We start from the raw sequence: 21527 nt of genomic DNA, 5'->3' as shown, positions 1-21527 counted from the left end.
CCAAGGGGAAGAGGGGAGGCCCCCAATTGTAGATGCAGGCATGTGGAAAAGGCACTATTTCTTGGCAAAGGAGATCTTCATGGAATTTTTTTGGGTGATCTTGAAGCCCTGTGGGGCTCCGGGGGAGCCTCTGCATGCACCTTAATGTTAGACTCCACAAAGACAATATCATGCTGCCTTGGGACTAGGCGGACCTCCTTGAAGCCAGGGAACTGATTTAAAAGCATGGACAGCATGAACTTGTTTTCTCTGGTAGGTTGTGAGGAACAAGATGTGATTCGGTGGGTTTTCTGAAAGACACTGGGTAGTTTGGCATCTGGTCTGGTATAAGCTTTTGTGGGGGTATGGCCCTCTGTTGGATCTGGCCGGGTGTGAGGGCTGGAGGTTAGATCATGCCAGGTGGCAGCATGTAGCGAGGCTGACACCCTACATGTGGTGCAGGATGCGCGGGGTTCCTGAGTCATTGGAGGCATGCCCAGGACAGGCCCCAGGGCCTCCCCTACTGCAGGACCAACTGCCCTGCCGCTACACTGCCTTCATGTTAGCTGAGGTCTCCTGGCTCTTGGGCTTCCTCTTCTGCTTATGGTCTCACTCCACAAAGGTGCCCTTCATCTTGGAAATGATATCCGAGTTGGTCTTGGTGTACTGGATGCACATGTGCTTGTTGTAGAAGGGGAAACACTGCATGGAGCTCAGGGCATTGGTGGTACTGTGGCCTTGAGGATGATAAAAGCCTAGCCCTCATCTTCAGGCTCCATGACACCAGGATATCCAGGATCTGGCAAACTGGGAGAAGACAGCATACAGGGACTTCTTAATTTTCTCATTGAGTTTGTTGATATTGATAGTGTGGTTGGGGCAGGTCTCAGGAACTGCTTTGGGGAGACCTCAGCAGGTAGGGCCAGGACAGAAGCCCAAGACCCAGGACAGAACCACAGTTCTGGCAAGTGGCTCCTGCTAGGTTTGAGTCAAATGATGTTTTATTTTATTTTTATAATATTTCACTGAAATAAAGTTCACATATAGTAAAATCTACCTTTTCAAAGTATACAATTTAGTGGTTTTTAGACCTGTGCAACTATTATTATTATCTAATTTTAGAGCTTTTGTATCACCCCCAAAAGAAACTCCTACCCATTAGCAGTCATTTCCTATTTCCCCTTCTCCTCATCCTTTGAAAACCACCAATCTACTTTTCATCTCTATGGATTTTCTTATTCTGGAATCTTCATAAATTTGGAATCATACAACATATGGCCTTTTGTGACTGGCTTCCTTAGTTTTGCACAATGTCTTCAAGGTCCATCCATGTTAGGGCATGTATCAGTGCTCCATTACTCTGTTGTTGAATGTAATTCTATTGTATGGATATGCCACATTTTATTACCCGTTAATCATTTGTGGGGATTTGGGTTGTTTCTACTTTCTGGACTTATGAATAGTACTACCATGAACATTTGTATACAAGTTTTTGTGAGGATGTATTTTTTCAATTCTCATGGGAATCTTGTGGTAACTGTATTTAACATTTTGAAAAAATGCCAAACTGTTTTCCAGATTGTGGCACAATCACTAAGACCTGTCAAAGAAAACCAGAGCTTGACAGTAGTTAGAGCAGTAAAAAAAATATCATTCAATACTATTGTAATAGAGAGAAAGAGACCTCAGTATAGAACTGGGCTGAATTCCAGTACAACAAGGAAAAGGGGGGATTTATAGCCAAGGAGCAGGGTGGGAGTAGGAGGGTATCAGTAGATGGAAAATTACTAAGAGGGTAGGGCAATTTTTTGCTAAACTGACCTAACAGGATTCTTGCTGAAGGCAAGCTAGGGTGATCAGCTATCACTTAGTCAAGTATTGAGAGTGACCAAATATTTAGGGTGAGGGATACTGGCTAAACCTACATAATAAGATTCTTGCTAGAACTGGGCAATGGAAAGGCAGACAGGCAAGTCTAAAAGTCAAGACCCAGTTGTGGAAAGGGTATTCAGAGGATCTTGATTAAAGTCTGGTTAAAGAGAGAGACTTTGTCAGACCCATAACAGATAACTCAGGAATTACCTTTCTAGTCTTTTTCCTCAACTGTATTAGCAAGAAGTTTCCAATAAATTATTTTAAATTTCCTAAATTCTACATTGATAATTCATTCATCATCCAACAGATATTTATTGACATGGTGTTGACTGATCTGGGATACAGCTTATGTACTATTTTCTTGAAGCTAGTAAAGCTGCTTTATTTTCAATTTCATGATTACAAATTAGTATTTTTGTTTTGTTTGTTTTTAGATCTGTATAGAAACATTTAGCAAAGCTGATAGTTTCGGCCTCTTTGGTATATTCTAATGTATGTTGTAAAGAGTGAAAGACAACATCATATATTATTGTAGGGTTCATTATTTAAGACACTGGTCTGATTTAAGTAAATTACTATTCCTGCCATAAATGTACATTTTAAGCATAATGAATATTTAATTTCTTTCTTTTCCTTTTTCACTATTCTTTTGTTTTATAAAAATAATTTTCTTTCTATGCTTCAGGGTGGTGTTGGCTCTGATCCAGTACTAAATTGTTATATTACTATTACTACTTTATCCGACTTACTGAAACATTCTTAGAGTAGATTGTTTATAAATTAACCAGCAGCTTCTAAGAATGATTTTAATTTTCCCACAAACTGTTTAATCCTATGTTTTTTCTACTTTACTACCACCCATCTGCAGTATGTCATGTATTTTTAACTAATGCAAATTCAAATTTATTTTGAGAATTTAGCAATACTCCTGAAAATAATTGGCTGTCTTAGGGAGCTGGGAATCCAGACTTGTTACTCAATTAGAAAAATGAAGGCCTCCTCTCAGTGACTAAAGGAGAGCTTCACCAAGGTTAGCTGCAGTCTCTTCTGTGCAGTTAGTAACTAATGTGTGCCAGCTCTCATTATAATGATTATAATTGCTTGGGTTATATTAACATTCATGGCACATGCCTTTCACCTTATGTGGTGCTCATTCTCTGTTTCCTTGACTAATTTACCATTTTGCCTTTCATTTTGGTGTGGGGAACTCTGATTTTAGGGGATGTAAAGCAGAGAGCAGCTGGGGGAAGAACAAATACTCAGAACCCAGTGCCAGGATTAGCAAACATACTGATGCAGATTCTGAGAAGGGATCTTTTGAGACAGTTAAAAGGAAACACCAAGTGGAACTGCAGCTGGCTGTGTCCTGGCACGTGATGCTAGTCAAGGAGGTACTTGGCTTAACTCTGCTGCATTTCATTTTCAGGTTGCCAGCTGCTTCAAGCTAGCTGCTTAGGCACAGCTAAAGTAAAGGCAAGAAAATTACCACTATGTATTTTATGTTTGAAAATCTGCCATTAACTTCTAAAGCTTAGAATGTTGACAGTAGCATTTGGATGAACGCTTAAAACTTAAGAGATCCAAAAGGAAAATAATTTATCCATTCTGCCTTTGCGGAATTATTTTTCAAAGGTTGTGCCTTCCCTTTTGGATAATTTTTAGAATAAAGGGGAAATTTTTTTAATTTTCACTCTTACAGTGTGATTAGATATAACTGAATTTTAATAAGTACATTTCCAAAATGAATGGGCATGTATTTTAAATTTCATGGATTTAGAATTTGCAGGAAGAGGAAGGTAGATAATGAAATTTAAATGCCATTCTACAATGGACCTTCTGAATAGGAGCTTAATATGTAATTCAACCCTTCTCTTCTGCTACAAACTTCCCCATTTCACCTTCCAAACTTTATGTCTAACAATAGACAATATTACTCCTTTTTGTATTCTTTTGAGATTATAATTACTAGAAGACTCTCTAAACTTGTTCCTTTATGGATTCTTCAGTGAGAAACACAGGTACTTAAAGGCATTAGAGTTGACATGAACCCTCCTGGTACATGTTGGAAGTATAGTTTGGTTCATGGGTTTACAGTGTGTGCCTCCTGATCTGTCCCAGGTCCTACTGTAGCTTTTAGGCTCTTCCCCTCCAGGCAGTGCTTCTCATGCTTCCTTGTTAGAAGTCCTTGAGACAGATACATCATAGGATGCTGAAACAGGATCCCCTTGAAGTCCTTTTAAATTAGGTTAACTTTGCATCCTGCCTTGCAATGTATTTATGATGATTTTAATATAAAATATTTATTATTTAATGAAGTAAAATTGATGCTCTAGAAAGGTATTGTAACTGAAAATGCAGGTTCGCTTGCTTGCTGCAATGAAAACCAAACTCATGAGACTGATGCTGGTACAAAAGGAAAGAGGTTTATTCAGGTGCCAAGACCTGGGAGAGTGGTGGACTCTGGTCTCAAAGACCATCTCCTCTTCCTGCTCAAGCCCACAGTTCTTAGAGGCATAGGGAGGGGAGGACTTCTTTCTATTCAATTATCTTGCTACCTTTTGGTGCACTAGGGCCCTGTCCAATAGCTTTCTAACTTTTGGCCCTGTCTATTCATATTTCTAGCTTTCTCGGTACTCCGTGTAAGAACCTCCCCCTGTGCCATCTTGGCCAATGTGGGAGACTCCCCAGAACTTCCTGACTGTCTACAGTAACAGCATGGCATGTTTAAATTAGGGCTTCCTGATGTTATTTGCACCCCAGTTTGGAGAATCCTGGACATAGTGTGACTTTGGGGAAAATTTTTTTTTACCTAATAGTCCTTTATTTGAAGGGCACCTGGTAGATAGCACGTATGTTCAGAGCATATGGTGGTAGAATTTGGGTAATTGCTAGCTTATATCAGGTGTCTATTCTTAGTGTTGTGAAAAGAGGTCATACTAAAAGTCTAGCAGTCTGAATTTCTAGACCTGGCTCACTATTGTGACATTGGACAAATTATGTAACATTTTCAGGCCCATTTTCTCATCCATAAAATGAGGGGGTGAACTATTCCAAAGTGTGTTTTGTGAATTATTATTTGCTAAAGATATTCTAAGGGTAGTTGCCAGGGGCAGGGAGGAGGGGAAAATAGTGAGTTGTGGTTTAATGGGTATAGAGTTTCAGTTTTGCAAGATGCAGAGCTCTGGAGATTGGTTGCACAACAGTATGAAAATACTTAAGACTACCAAACTGTACACTTAAAAATAGTTAAGATGATAAATTTTTATGTGTATTTTACCACAGTTGAAAAAAAGATATTTTAAGGGCTCCACCCTTAAACAAACATAAATTGTTTATTATGCTCCCCTTCTGTAGACAGTACATTCAGCATGTAGAAGCTATCTGAAACATCCTGCACTAAAAAAAACTTGCTTAAATTTAACCCAGTATTTCGCAAATTACCCCTCCCCCAATTAAACTAACAGCTCTTAGTATTCCATAGAACTTAAATTTGGAGGAGTCCCATTTGGGAAGCATTGATCTGAGGTCTTTTCCAGCTCAAATACATTGTCATTCATCAAAGACACCATGTTAATATGCACTATGCCAATTAATACATAGATAGCTCAGTGGACAAAGATTAATTCTAAGCTTTTCAACCTTTCCCACATCATCCCATGCATAGAAAGTAATGCTATTTGAATGGCATGGTAGGGTAAACAAAAAAGGTGGCTCAGGGCTGGGAACTGAGCACACCAGTTGGGTAAAGATCTGCTAATCAGATCTGGTAAAAAGTTATTATTGAACAAACTTTGTGAAATGTCTTGTTCTTCAGATGTAATGTTCAGCCTGTGAAAGAGGCACTAGAGGCAGAGCATACTAAACTCTGTTCCATTTGCTTTTTCTTGGCAGCAGTTTTCCACTTCAGGTAAATCATAACTCTCTTGACCATCTATATGGCTATGGTTATTACTGGTCTTTATGATACTGTTGTAATTAGCTAGTTAGTAATAATAGAAAAGGAGCAAAAGAAAGGCCAGACATTATAGGCATATCACTTGGGCAGCTTCCCCAGGAAGCTGCTGGATGACATAGGGACGATGCCTGCCAGCCAAATTTGGGAGCAGAGATAATTGGCCAGAGGGGGCAGGGCCAATGCAAGCCCACGAAGATTTGGGAATACATAATCTCCTAGAAAATAAGGAATTCTTTCTCTTTTGACTCTCTGGTGCTTTTGGTTTTGCTTCTGTCCATGTTCCATCCATAGCCATGTGGCCCTGTGGACTGCACATGCAATGGACTGATGGACTGCAGTGAAGAACACAAACTAAGCTAGCCTGATGCTGGACTGGACCTGTGTTTCAACATGGAGCGGGAAATCTGGACACTGGCTCTGATCCTAGCTCTGCTGATAGCAAAATGGGACCAAAGGGAATGGGATCTTGGTAACTTAGAGGTGTAACTGCACAGACATGAAGCTTTCTATAATACCTCATCCTTCCATGGGGGCCTCCAGGAATTCTTATTCCAGCGGCACCCCAAGAACCCCACTTTCATTGGTAACATTTAGACCTAACAGAAACTCTCTCTTGGTGGAGAGTGAGGGATGAGAGTTTTCCAGCAGGATGATACTCTTCCACAGTTTATTTAATACACTTAAGTGATTAATTCAACAGCTTCTTATTTTTAAAGTGAAAGTAGGCTTACTAATGTCATAGCAGAATAATTCTCATTTAATGGGACAGTTTTTTTTCCAACCTCACAGTGTGCTGCAAGAATTTTTAAAACATGCAATACCTAACTATTTCTTCAGGGGCACTGCCCTCTTTTCCCTTAGATTGTCAAATAAAAAAAAATGACAACAGCCAACACAACCATAGCTGTTTGGCGTGAATGAATCAAAACTATACCATTTTTTTTGTCATATCAGCAAAAAACACGTGTTTTAGTGTGCTGCAGAATTATAGTAATTAGCCTATGTGTGCCATGAGATGAAAAGGGTTTAAAATCACTGTCCTTGAAGAATAATTTTCTGGGGCAGTGATATGGATTGGATGTGGGGGAGAAAAGCATATTTATATTAGTGCATTCTTAAAAGATATATGGTATAGATCAGTGAGCAAAAGCATTGCGTTCCACATGTAAGGCCTTTTATTGAAGTCATCCTCAGCCCTCTCCCTCCTCTCAGTTGGTGTCATTCTGTAATATTGTATCTTCTGAATGGCTTACTTTAAGATTCTAGATTGAAGGAAGAAACAAGAAAATACGTTAGATTTGAAAATGACCAATGTCATTGTTCAATTAATGTTTCTATTCAGCTCACCTAGAAATGGAGAGTAGTCACAATCTACTTAGTAATAGATGCTTTGGTTTCAGAAATGCCAGGTCCTCTCAGATTATCTTTTGCACTTATTGGTAATTTTCTCTTAAAGCAACTCTTATTTTTGCATTTATTCACTCTTTATGGTTTTCTCTAAGAATCCTCTTGGAGAGAGTTCAAGATTTTTTCTTTTCTTTTTTTTAGAGAGAGGGGAGAAAGAAACATAGATGTGAGAGAAACATCGATCAGTTCCCTCCAGTATGCACCCTGACCAGGGATTGAACCCACAACCTGGCTGTGTGTCCTGACTAGGAATCAAACCTGCGAACTGGATGATACTTCAACCAACTGAGCCACACTGGGCAGTTTATGTTTAGTTTTAAAACTAAACATAAAACTTCATCCTTGTTTAGTGGCAGAGGTCCACTGAGAGATTTCCTTGACAACCTCTTTTGGGCTTTTGAGGCAGAAGTTACCAGCTTTTCATTGAGTGTGATTTTTCACTTCTTGGGGTCTGGCCAGCCAGAGCAAATTCCTTCCAGCAGAGCAATGCAGGTGGACAGGAACCAGAAATGGGAGAGAGAAGCAACCACTGCAACTGGCCCAGCTTCAGGTGTTGATGAAGGGAGTGAAGGGTGTTATCTTAAGTCCACAGGCCACAGAGGTGCTCAGACAGTAAGGTACATGGTAGGCCCTTCAAAAGGGAGTTTGCAGCAAAGAAAGGGGGAGCTAGTAACTCAATACCTTAGGCTTACTGTAGAAGTCCAGGCAGGCTGTGCTGGAACCCATAGAGAGCATTGAGGCTGAGCTTTCATCTTTTTTATTTTATTTTTTAATTAACGTTGACATTCAATATTATATTAGTTTGAGGTGTACAGCGTTGTGGTTAGACAGCCTTATAATTTACAAGGCAATCCCACCTGACACCATGTTTATTTGAGCTTTAGTCTTTGAAGTACAGGACTGGAAAGGGGTAGGCTATTAAGTAGGTTCCTAGAATGAGACTTTGGGAAAAAAGTGGGAGAAATCAACAGGCTGTTTAACCATCTCTGTAAGTGTCCACACAGTCTAATGCTGTGTAGCATCTTAAATGAATGAGGTAGGTCTGAATGTTCTGAAATAGACAACTATGATATATTAAGTGAAAATACAAATTTGTAGTATATTATATAATACAGTTTTGAGGGGAAAATGTGCTACCTCAGTGGAAGGAACCTAGAACTCTATTCAGATGAGTGATACCAGCACCTTAGGCATACTTTATGGGGACAGATAAGTTATCATTTATTTTTATCTTTCTACCCCCCTGGGAATGTCCACATTATTGAATGATATGCCTAAATTGGCCAAATGTTGCTGGTACTCCTGAAGAGAGTCAGTGTATTTTGGAGGGCAGTGCGTGAATAGTTAAGGGCACAAACTCCGGATCTTGACTGCCTGGTTTAAGTCCTACTTCTGCCACTGACTACTGGTATGACTTTAAGTTACTTAACTTCTCTGTGCCTGTTTCCCCATCTGTAAAATGGGGAGAATAGTACTACTTACTTCATGTGGTAGTTATGAGGATTAAATGAGCTAATGTTTGTAAAATATGTAGAACAGTGTCTCTTCCATACAAAGCTCTATGCAAATGTTTGTTCAGCAAATAAACAACAAACGTGCTTTCTCAGCTTTCAGGAATTGATCAGGAGCTTCCCACAGACTTATCTTTCTATCTCATGTACATGTCTTTCTCTTAGGACAGTAAATTTTTAAAAAAGTATTGTTTCAAGAACTTACAGAAAAATATAGTTAATTTTAAGTATAGTTTGTTCATTCTTTCTAGCTTAATTCCAAGAAACTGAACATTTCAAAATTTTCCTTTGGTGAAGGTGAAGGTGAAGGTGATACCAGTGTGCTAATATGGTGAGAATAATTCTTAACCCTTTCTGAGGCTTTTTATGAAGAATGAAGATGAAAATAATTACTGTAAAACAAGTTGCAAAACCATTCAAATATATTCTATTCATGAAAAATTATACTAACTAGTATCTTTCATGTTGCTTAAATATATAAGCACCCATAGTTTAAAGGTTTATAATTTGTTTTGAATTTCTAATATGTATATTGTGAACTTATCATGACAATTTTTACTTTATGGCAGAAGTCCTACCTACAGAAATAAAGGACTGAAAGTGAGCAGAGATGGATTGGAACAGAAGTTAGATAATGTAGGGGTACATGTTTCTTTGCTCCCAAATTTAGACATTTGGCCTAATCGGAAGACTAAGAAGTTGAACCTTTCTATGCAACACATTGTTGTCCCCTGCAGCCGCTCCCTTGGACATGGGAAGAAAAAGTAAGGGAAGGAAAAGTGCTTTTCTGTGCACTCCTCTGCTGTGTACTATCTCCTGCTTTCAGGCCTGTCTGATAGGGTGAGGCCTGAGCCAGTGTGAAAAGAGTTGGAGAAAGACACTCATCCTCTCATCTTTAGGGTTTTCTAGAACAGTTGTTCCATAAATAGGAGGGGATTCCTATAATTAAATAATTTCTCCTCATCTACCTTAGAAATAATGAGAGAATTTCAGAAGGTCCCATTTAAAATATCGATTAGAAAACAAAGATACAGAAGAAAACAAAGATGCAGAAAATATCTTGATAAAAATGTGATGGAACTGAAAGTAGATTTTTCATTTCCAGATTATCAACTCAGGATTTAGCTAATTTAATGTGTGTGTGTGAATGTTCATATATACAAAACTCCTTTAGTATAAGTATTTAAAAAAAAACAAAAAACTTTATTGATTTCAGAGAGAGGAAAGGAGAGGGAGAGAGATAGAAACATCAATGATGAGAGAGTCATTGATCGGCTGCCTCCTGCATGCCCCTGACTGAGGATCGATCCCGCAACTCGGGCATGTGTCCTGACTGGGAATCGAACCCTGATCTCCTGGATCCTAGGTTGACGCTCAGCCGCTGAGCCACTGCGGCCGGGCAGTGTAAGTATTTCTTATTGTGAATTTTGAGTGAGTTATAAATGTTGCCTCATTATTTTCTATAAAATCCTTAGAGAATGGTAGAAGTATAATATGTACATTTATGCCCTCTGGGTGGCTCAGTTGGTTGGAGCATCGTCTCATACACCAAAATGTCGCGGCTTTAATTCCGGTCAGGGCACATACCAGGGTTGCAGGTTCGATCCCCAGTCAGGACACATATGGGAGGCAAACAGTCAATGTTTCTCTCTTTCTCTCTTCCCCCTCTCTTCCTGTCTCTAAAATTAATAAATGTATCCTCAGGTGAGGATTAAAAAAACAGTAAAAAAAAAGTCCAGAATCCTTGGTTCAGAGACATTAACGTGCTGGATCAGAAGAGAGCAAATCTGACTCCTAGGTCTTTTCTAGGGCATAGTGTTCCATGTAGCTAGAAGGCATTGATGGGCAGGGAAGAACTCTAAGTTGCAACTATGTTTAGGTAATAGTTTTATACAACATTGTCACAGAATCTATAGCGTAGTTTACAGTTCTTTCATGTTGAGAAGGTGCAACTTGTATTTAAACAATTTAATGGTAGAGTAAAAAAATTAATGATTTCAAGAACTATAATCATTGTTTTTACAGCCTTGGTTTTAGGAGTATTGCTGATTAGATGTGTTAATTCAGCCATCTGGTGACACAAATGAATTGCTCTTAATGAGTTACAATATAATCATTGTGAGTCCAAGTTATCATGTTAGTTTAATTTTTTCTAATGGAGTTACTATGTGATTATCAACTTATTACTATGCAGTAATTTAAATTATTTATACAATGCCTCTTAAAGCCCAGGGTGAGGCATAGAAATTCTTATCCAACCGGAAAAAGAATGCCAGCTACAGTGGTAGCAAGATAGATAGATGCTCTGCATCAGGGTCATACTATTATGTATTAATAGTATTATATACTAATAGTATTACCATACTATTATAAAGGTTGAAAAAGAATGGAACAAAAAGAGAGGGTTGTATGGATGTTTTTATGGGTGATAAAGTTTGAATTAACATATGCAGGACATTTACGACAATGTCCACTCAGTTAATTGGCTGGGGTGAGTTCTCCATTAGTGTTTCACTTGCCTTATAATTAGCTGTAGTTCTGCAATTATGTCATGTTAGCAGCCCACTGTGACACTGAAGGATGGTAATAGTGCTTGGGTGGGTTGCATTGCTCAGTGCAGACTAAGCATATTTAATCAGTCTGGCTTTCTAAATGATTCTCCTTCTCTGGCTTGGGAACAGTGTTTTAGGTTCTTGAAAAAAATCTGTGTTATCCATTTACACAGCTATAAATGCTCTGAAACAAACAAGTCTGTACAATATTTTGTGATTGTAGCATTGCAAACTTTAAAAATCATTTACTGTTCATGTACCATCTTTCTAAAACTTGAATTCACATATATATAAACATATATAACTTCATATTTAGTTCTCCTAAAAATTTCTTAATAAAGATAGAGTTTTGTTGTTGCTATTGTTGCTTAATCTGCCAGCTTATCCTTTAGTACCTCATTTTAAACTAAAATAAATTGAAATATTCTTTTGAAAAAATCCCTTAAATTCCTGCTTTAGAAAAAGTCTTATTCAATGAAGTAAAAAAATAGCATTGGTTGTTTTTAAAACTGTATATACTTTTATTGATTACTAGAATAATTCATGTGTGTATAAAAAATTTAAGACTACAGAGAATGTAAAGATTATAAATTGAAAGTTCCATGTAATTTGACCCTCCAAAGATACTTTTATGGTTTTTTAGTTGATAGTAGCATAACTTTATTAGAAAGAATGACAGTAACATGCTTTGAAAATCTTTTCTCCCCCCCGATTAAAAAACAACACATGTAGTAGAAAATTTTTAGTTTATAGTGAAGCAAACAACAACAAAAATCATACATAACTCTTCCACTCAGAACGTTTGCTTTGTATCTTTCCACATTTCCTTCTCTGCTCAGAAACTATACATATTGTTTATGTGCCTACACAGATAGTGAATATATCATCTATGCATTTTTATAAGAGGTGTCAAACTATACATAGTTACATGATACGCTTTATAAATTAAAATGTGGTGCCTGGCCGGGTGTGGTTCAGCGGTTGAGCGTCGACCTAGGATCCAGGCGATCAGGGTTCGATTCCTGGTCAGAGCACATGCCCGGGTTGCGGGCTTGATCCCCAGTCGGGGGAGTGCAGGAGGCAGCTGATCAATGACTCTCTCATCATTTACTTTTCTGTCTGTTCCTCCCCTTCCCCCTCTCTGAAATCAATAAAGATATATTTAAAAAAAAGTGGCGATTATTTTTCAGTGTCACTATCATAATGATATGTAATAATTAACCATTTCTCTTGTTGCATATTTAGTGGTTATTTTTGCTTTTAAAGATAATATAGTTTGCTGAATATTCTTGAAGATAAATATATGCAGAAATTCTTATTATTTAAACAGGATAAATTCATAGATATGTAGTGATTTTTGAAACGCAACAATAGTGTGCTCAGGTCATGTGTACAGACTTCTGGGATTGACAAGTAGATGAACAAGATCTCATCATATTTATAGAATGATTACAGCAAGTAAACTCGAAGTTTCCAAATTAAAGGCTTTTAATTTATATAGATAATCCTCTAGGTATAGGTGTTCAAACCCTGTGGTTGAATGTATAATCATTGCATTTGTGTCAGGGAAGCCTGTTGTGCATGTTTTAATACCATTCTTGTTTATGTCACTGAGTTTTATATCCATTGAATATTTGAAACTATATGTCACACAAAAATCCAAATCCAAAGTGGAAAACAGTCAAACTCAGGTTTTATGGGATACTCAGTAACAATTGTAGCTAGATTTTCTTGGAGAGAAAGGATATGATGATTTCTCAGGATACTTTAAATTTCTTTTTTGTTTTACAAACCTCACTCTGGAAGAAAAGAAGTTATATTACTTTGTTTCAAAATAAAAGAAATAATTATCATAAGGTGAAAAATTATCAAAGTACTACTCTTGCCAGTGGCAGTGGGGTTCTTGCGATGTGAAGAAAAGCATTTCCAAGATCCACAAGAGAGGATGATTTATTTGGGAAGCAAAATTAAAGGAGTTCCCCAGTCTCCCATTTCTGTTTCTCTGGCCATGGAAAATCACTACCAGAAATAGAATCAATGTCCAGAGATCCTGTGTCATATTAAAGTTTAGTTCCAGTCCAGCATCTAGCTAGTTTATAGTCCAGCTTGTGTTCTTGGCTGCAATCTGTTGGTTTACTGCTGTACCCATGCTCCCACTTGGAGCCTGCATTTGGAGGGGGGAGAGAGAGATTGAGATTGATTCTTTGTTCACCTGAAATTATGTATTCTCAAACTTGGGAGGAATCAGAAGCTTATTCAAAATGGCCAATCAACTTCTGAAACTTTCAGGGGCTTGCCTCTGGGTCCACCCACTGATAATGATCCCTTTCCCAGCTTAGACTGACAGGCCTCTAGCGTCAGGGATCTCCTCTGACCTCCTCTTGCACCATTTTTTTTTTTTCTTTTTTTCTTCTTGCAGTGAAAAGACATGTATGATGAAAGATTGATTGCAAGAGAACTGGGAGAACACTGAAGCTATAGTAATGCATCAGAAAGTTAGAATTGAAAAGTAGGTACAAAAATATGGCTGTTAATGAGCTGTCCATAAATCCTTGAGAGTATCAATAGACATAACATAATAAAGGTAAAATGATCACATTGTGGAAAATTTGGAAATTTTTTCCAAGCCTGAAATTGGGCATGAGTTTTTTTATTATTATTATTTTTACCATCCTTTAACATGCTTTTGTTCATTTTGTTCTCCCCCCCCTTTTTTTTAAAAGTTTCTTTATCTTTATTGTTGAGAATATCACAGATGTCCCCGTTTTATCCCCATTGATCCCCTCCACCCTGCATCCATCCCACCCCCAGGTTTTCCACAGATCAATGTGTGTGTCCATGGGTTATGCTTATAAACATGTAAGTTCTTTGATTAATCTCTCCCCACCCACATACCTCCCCCCACCTTCGGTCTGAGATCTCTCAGTCTGCTCTATGCTTCTGTGTCTCTGGATCTACTTTGTTCATCAGTACATTTTTATTATATTCCACATATGAGTGAGATCATGTGGTATTTGTCTTTCTCTGACTGGCTTATTTCACTTAGCATAATACTTTCTTGTTCCCTACATGCTGTCCCAAAGGATAAAAGATCTTTCCTTTTCACAGCTGCATAGTATTCCATGGTGTAAATGTGCCACAACTTTTTTATCCACTCACCTACTGATGGGCACTTGGGCTGTTTCCAGATCTTAGCTATTGTAAATTGTACTTCTATGAACAAAGGGATGTGTGTGCATAAGCTCTTTGTGATTGGTGTTTCAGGTTCCTTAGAATATATTCCTAGAAGTGGGATCACTGGCTCAAATGGCAGGTCCACTTTTCATCTTTTGACGAAACTCCATACTGCTTGCCATAGTGGCTGCACCAGTCTGCATTCTCACCAGCAGTGTACTAGGGTGCCCTTTTCTCCACAGCCTCGCCAGCACTTGTAATTCATCGATTTGTTGATGGTAGCCATTCTGACAGGTGTGAAGTGATACCTCATTGTGGTTTTAATTTGCATCTCTGATAATTAGGGACGTTGAGCACTTTTTCACTCGTCTCAGCCATTTGTATGTCCTCTTTGGAGAAGTGTCTATTTAGGTCCTTTGCCCATTTTTTAATTAGGTGTTTATCTTCCTTTTGTTAAGTTGTATGAGTTCCTTATATATTTTGGATATTAACCCTTTATCCGATGTGTCATTGGCAAATATGTTCTCCCATACAATGGGCTCCCTTTTTTGTTGATGGTTTTGTTGATGGTTTCTTTTGCTGTGCAGAAGCTTTTTATTTTGATGCAGTCCCATTTGTTTATCTTCTCCTTAGTTTCTCTTGCCCTGGGAGATGTATCAGCAAACATATTGCTATGAGAGATGTCTGAGATTTTATTGCCTATGTCTTCCTCTAGAATTTTTATGGTTTCATGTCTCACATTTAAATCTTTAATCCATTTTGAATTTACTTTTGTGCATGGTGTAAGTTGGTGGTCTAGTTTCATTTTTTTGCATGTAGCTGTCCAATTTTCCCAACATCATTTATTGAAAAGGCTGTATTTACTCCATTGTATGCTCTTGCCTCCTTTGTCAAATATTAATTTACCATAATGGCAGGGGTCAATTTCTGGGTTGTCTGTTCTGTTCCACTGATCTCTGTGTCTGCTCTAGTACCAGTACCAGGCTGTTTTGATTATAGTGGCTTTGTACTGTAACTTGATACCTGGTATTGTGATCCCTCCAACTTTGATCTTCTTTCTCAAGATTACCCTGGCTATTTGGAGTGTTTTTTGGTTCCATATAAATTTTCGAAGTGTTTGTTCTAGATCTGTGAAATAAGTTGTTGGTATTTTAATAGGGATTGCATTGAATTTATAGATTGCTTTGGGTAGTATGGACATTTTAATGATGTTAATTCTTCCAATCCGTGAACATGGTGTATTTTTCCATTTGTTCATATCTTCCTCTATTTCTTTCTTCAGTATCCCGTAGTTTTCCTAGTAAAGGTCTTTTATATCCTTGGTTAAGTTTATTCCTAGGTATCTTATTTTTTTAGTTGTAATGGTAAATGGGGTTGTTTTTTTAGTTTCTCTTTCTGAGAGTTCATTATTGGTGTATAATAGTGCCATCCATTTCTGGGTGCTAATTTTGTATCCTGCTACCTTGCTGAATTCATTTTTTAATGTAGTAGTTTTTTGGTGGAGTCTTTAGATTCTCTCTGTACAATATCATGGCATCTGCAAATAATGACAGTTTTGTTTCCTCTTTTCCAATTTGGATGCCTTTTATGTTTTCTTCTTGTCTGATCTCTGGGGCCAGGACTTCCAGTATTATGTTGAATAAGAGTGGTGAAAGTGGACACCCCTGTCTTGTTCCTGTTCTTAGGGGAAATGGTTTTAGTTTTTGCCCACTGAGTATGATGTTGGCTGTAGGTTTGTCATATATGGCCTTTATTATGTTGAGGTATGATCCCTCTGTTCCCACTTTGCTGAGTTTTTATCAGAAATGGATGCTGGATTTTGTCGAATGCTTTTTCCGCATCTACTGATACGTTCATGTGATTTTTGTTTTTCAATTGGTTTATGTGATGTATCACGTTTACTGACTTGCGAATATTGTACCAGCCTTGCATTCCTAGAATAAATCCCATTTGGTCATAGTGTATGATCTTTTTAATATATTGCTGGATTTGATTTGCTAATATTTTGCTGGGGTTTTTAGCATCTATGTTCATCAGGGATATTGGCCTGTAATTCTCTTTCTTTGTAGTGTCATTACTGGTTTTGCAATTAGGCTAATACTCGCCTGGTAAAAAGAGTTTGGAAGTGTTCCTTCCTCTTGGATTTTTTGAAATAGTTTGAGGAGGATAAATGTTAATTCTTCTTTGAATGTTTGGTAAAACTCCCCTGTGAAGCCATCCGGGCCAGGGCTTTTGTATGCTGGAAGCCCTTTGATTACTGCTTCAACTTCATCAGCAGTTATCGACCTATTTAAACTTTCTGACTCTTCCTGATTGAGTTTTGGAAGACTGTATTTTTCTAGAAATTTATCCATTTCATCCAAGTTGTCCAGCTTGGTGGCATATACTTGTTCATAGTATTTTCTCACAGTCATTTGTATTTCTGTTGGGTCAGTTGTTATTGCCCCTCTTTCGTTTCCGATTTTGTGTATTTGACTCTTCTCTCTTTGTTTCTTGATGAGTCTGGCTAGAGGTTCATCAACCTTGTTTATCTTTTCAAAGGACCAGCTCTTGGTTTCATTGATGTTTTGTATTGATTTTTAGTCTCTGTCTCATGTATTTCTGCTCTGATCTTTATTATTTCTTTCCTTCTACTTACTCTGGGCTTTTCTTGTTGTTCTTTTTCTAAGGTTTTAAGTTGTAGGGTTAGAGAGTCTATTAGAAGTTTTTCTTGTTTTTCTGAGGTAGGCTTGTAGTGCTATGAACTTCCTTCTCAGGGCTCCTTTCGTTGTGTCCCATAGATTTGGAGTTGTTGTGTGTTCGTTTTCATTTGTTTCCAGGAAGTTTTTTATTTCTTTCTAAATGTCTTTGTTAACCCATTCACTGTTTAAAAACATTCTTTTCAACCTCCTTGTCTTTAAATATCTTTTAGTGTTTTTATTGTATGTGATTTCTCATTTCATGTCACTCTGGTCCGAGAAGATGCTTGATATGATTTCAATTTTCTTGAACTTGTTGAGACTTGTTTTGCGTCCTAACGTGGTCTGTCTTTGAGAATGTCCCTTGTGAACTTGAGAAGAATGTATATTCTGCACCTTTGGGGTAGAATATTCTGTATATGTCAATCAAGTCCGTATGATCTAGTGTGTCATTTAGGGTCACTGTTTCCTTGTTGATTTTTTGTCTGGAAGACCTATCCAGTGAAGTCAGTGGGGTGTTAAAGTCCCTAAGTATGACTGTATTGCTGTTGCTCTCTCCCTTAAAGTCCTCTAAAAGTTTTTTTATAAATTTAGGTGCTCCTATATTGGGTACATATATGTTTATCAGGGTTAAATCCTCTTGTTGGATTGATCCCTTTAGTATTATGTAATGACATTTCTTGTCTCTCGCTATGGTCTTCATTTTGAAGTCTATTTTGTCTGATATGAGTATTACTACCCCAGCTTTTTTTCATTTCCATTTGCCTGGAAAAGTTTTTTCCATGCTTTCCCTCACATCCTTTGTGAGTGTTTTATTCTGAGGTGGATATCTTTTAGACAGCATATATTTGGGTCATGTTTTCTTATCCATTCTGCCACCCTATATCTTTTTATTGGGGCATTTGATTTATGTATATTTAAGGTTGTTATTGAAAGATACTTATCTACTGCCATTTTGATTTTTTTAAATAATTTTGTTTAATATATCTTAATACATTTCAGAAGAGAAGAGGGAAGAGGGGGAGAAAGAGAGATAGAAACATCAGTGATGAGAGAATCATTGATCTGCCTCCTGCACGTCCCCGACTGGGGATCGAGCTTGCAACCCAGGCATGTGTCCTGACTGGGAATCGAACTGCAATCTCCCGGATCCTGGGTCAATGCTCAACCACTGAGCCACACCTGGCTGTTCCATTTTATTTCTTTTGCCTATGTTTCTCATTCTCTCTATTTCTACTTCTAATTATAGCAGTCCCTTTAACATTTCCTGTAATGGTGGTTTTGTATTGATAAAGTCTTTTAGCCTCTTTTTGTCTGGGAAGCTCTTTATTTCACCATCCCGCTGTATTCATGATCTTCCTTGATAGAGTAGTCTTGGTTTCAGATCCTTATTTTGCATTATGTTGAATACTTCATGCCATTCCTTTCTGGCCTGTAGAGTTTCTCATAGAAATCAGATGACAGCCATATGGGACCTCCTTTGTAGATAACAGATTGCTTTTCTCTAGCTTCCTTTAAGATTCTCTCTTCGTCTTGGACTCTTGGCATTTTAATTATGCTGTGTCTGGGTGTGTGCCTCTTTGGATTCTTCTTGCTTGGGACTCTCTGTGCCTCCTGAACTTGTGTGACTTTTTCCTTGGCCAGGTTAGGGAAGTTTTCTGCCATTATTTCATCAAAAAAGTTCTCTAACCCCTGCTTATTTTCGACTTCTTCTGGCACTCCTATAATACAAATTTTGCTACATTTCATCTTTTCCCACAGCTCCCTTAGACTGTCCTCCTGTTTTTTAATGTTTTTTTGATTTTGGGTCTCTGAGTGATTTTTTTCTACCCTGTCTTCTAATTTACTGATGCGAACCTGAGCTCCCTCTAATCTGCTGTTTATTCCTTCTAATGTATTCTTTATTTCTGCTATGTTATTCTTCATTTCTGCTTGGTCATTTTTCATAGTTTCCATATCCTTTTTTCATGCTGTGGAGCATCCTTACAATCAGTATTCTGAACTCTATATCTGAGAGATTGCTTATCTCCATTTCATTTGGACTTTCTCTGGAGACTTCTCTTTTTCTTTCATTTGGGGCTTGTTTTTTGGTCTCCCCACTTTGGCTACTTTTTTGGGTTTGTTTTTACATGTGAGGTAGATCTGCTAAGACTCTCAGTCTTTTTGGAGGGTCTCTGGTACAGGCCAATACCAGACACAGTTTGTGACTGGCCCTGAGTACCCTGTTTGGGGCTATCAACAACCCTAGGCTTGAGGTCTCCACTGCTTGGGCTGGGTATGTTTGGACAGGACCAAGATGCACACCAAAGTCTGCTTTTCTAAGGTGCGGGTCCTGAAGCAGATCAGGCAAAGACTCAAAGCACCCTGAGGTTTACTTTTGTCTGCAGACTGATTAATGTGATTCTTTTAATGAGCCTGAGGATGTAGAAGCTCCACAGAGTGGGGTGGCTGGTTGTTATCAGTCTCTTAACAAGCCTCAGGCTGTAGAAACTCCTCTGGGGAAGGTGAGAGGCTTTCCAGCAGTGTGGGGCAATTGCTTCTCCCCTCAGGTAAAAGCTGAAAAATCACCTTCCAAGAAAGATGTCCCCCACATTTTAGGGAATGACTGGGCACAGGAATGCAGATGGGTATCCCCTGATCTCCCTCTCCAGAGCCCACAATCCCAGACTCTCCCCACACATCTCCAGCCCACTCCATGCCTCCTCCACCAAAGCCCATGGTGAGTGGCTGCACACGGAACTTTGTGTGTTGCCTCTTTAAGAGGGTTCTTGCAGTTTCAGCTCCCTCTCCCTGGCAGACAGAAACCCAGCTGCTTTTCATAGTCAGATGTTATGTGGGCACCTTTCTCTGTTCTTGTTCTCTTCGCTGGGAAGCCCAGCCTGGGGTTTAGTCCCCAGGGTCCTCAGTGGGAGCCCCCCACAGCTGAGATATCCATCTAGATCTTCAGCTGCTGCCTTTGGGAGCCCATCTCACCCTTTGGCGTCCATACTTCCTACCAGTCTCTGTGTGTCTCCACTTTTCCTCCTTGGTTATGAGGGTGCTCTCCAGATCGTCTTCAGTTGGTTTTCAGGATGGTTTTTCTATGTCTTAGTTGTAAATCAAAATTGTTCTTGGGAGAGTATCAGTGTAGTTTCCACCCAGTCCTCCACCATCTTGGATCTCCCCATTTTTCTTTTCTCTTCCTTCACCATATTGACTTTACTGCTCATGTCCTTCTCTCCTCCAACTTCCATGCCCTATCCAGTACTGGAGTAGGGAAGTGAGGGCTGTCAGTTTTCCTCAAGGGACAATGCTTTGATTTCCTTTCCCTAACTAGCAGAGGACGATACTACTACCCCAAGTGCTGATTAAAGACATAATCCTGCTCAATAGGGGCTCTCTCCAGCACAGCAGCTGTTTGACTGTAGCTACAGCTTGTTCTCACAGCCAATTGGCGTAGGGATCAAGTCCTCCTAGTGACACCAATAGCAACCAAGACTCAATTACAATAGGACAGTGCACACCCAGGGGAGCACCTAGAAGGCCCAGCTCAGGTGACTTGGGAGACTGAGCTACTGGGTCCTACAAGATACCTACTACACAAGGCCACTCTACCAATTACAGGAGACATAGCAGCTCTACCGAATACATAGAAACATACACCAGGAAGTAGCCAAAATGCGGAAGCAAAGAAACATGTCACAAATAAAAGAAGGGACGAAATCTCCAGAAAAAGAACTAAATGAAATGGAGCCAAGCAAGCTACTAGATACAGAGTTCAAAACAATGATTATAAGGATGCTCAAGGATCTTAGTAAGACTATTAAGGAAACTACTGAGATCATCAATGACAGAATAAAATACCAGTCAGAAATGAAGGATACAGGAACTTAAATGAAGAATACAGGGAATCAGCAGTGGAGTAGAAGATGCTGAGAATCAAATCAGCAATTTGGAATATGAGAAAGCAAAAAAACACCCAACTAGAAGGGCAAAAAGAAAAAACCCATAAATATGTAAGAAGGCTTTGGGACAACTTCAAGTGATCCAACAGTCACATTATGGGTGTCCCAGAAGGGGAAAAAAGAGAGCAAGAAATTGAAAACTTATTTGAAAAAATAATGACAGAAAACTTCCCCTACCTTGGGAAAGAAATAGACTTACAAGTCCAGGAAGCCCAGAAAGTCCTAAAGAAGAGGAACCCAGAGAGGCCCACACCAAGACACATAATAATTAAAATGCCAAAGATTAAAAACAAAGAGATAATCTTAAAAGCAGCAAGAGAAAAGCAGCTAGTCACCTACAAGAGAGCACCTATATGAGTGTCAGTTGATTTCTCAACAGAAACTTTGTAGACCAGAAGGGAGTGGCAATAAATATTCATAGTGATGAAAAGTAAAAACCTACAACTAAGATT

The 21527-nt window shown here is 38.6% G+C and overlaps 1 protein-coding gene and 1 pseudogene across 10 annotated transcripts in view; one reads left to right on the top strand and one right to left on the bottom strand.

Moving 5' to 3' along the window:
- ST7 (suppression of tumorigenicity 7) overlaps positions 1 to 21527 on the top strand; it is a 333226-nt gene that overhangs the window by 103037 nt on the left and 208662 nt on the right. The window lies entirely within an intron of this gene.
- On the bottom strand, positions 55 to 4516 carry LOC308561993 (U1 small nuclear ribonucleoprotein A pseudogene; annotated as a pseudogene). The gene is made up of 2 exons: positions 4489 to 4516; positions 55 to 872 (listed from the first exon to the last, which is right to left on the bottom strand). The product of its transcript is annotated as a U1 small nuclear ribonucleoprotein A pseudogene (transcript).

The sequence above is a fragment of the Miniopterus schreibersii genome (genome assembly GCF_964146895.1).
Source record: "Miniopterus schreibersii genome assembly, chromosome: 9".
Lineage (NCBI taxonomy): Eukaryota > Metazoa > Chordata > Mammalia > Chiroptera > Miniopteridae > Miniopterus > Miniopterus schreibersii.
The sequence above is the reverse complement of the archived record's forward strand: the minus strand, read 5'-3'. Positions and strand labels throughout refer to the sequence as shown.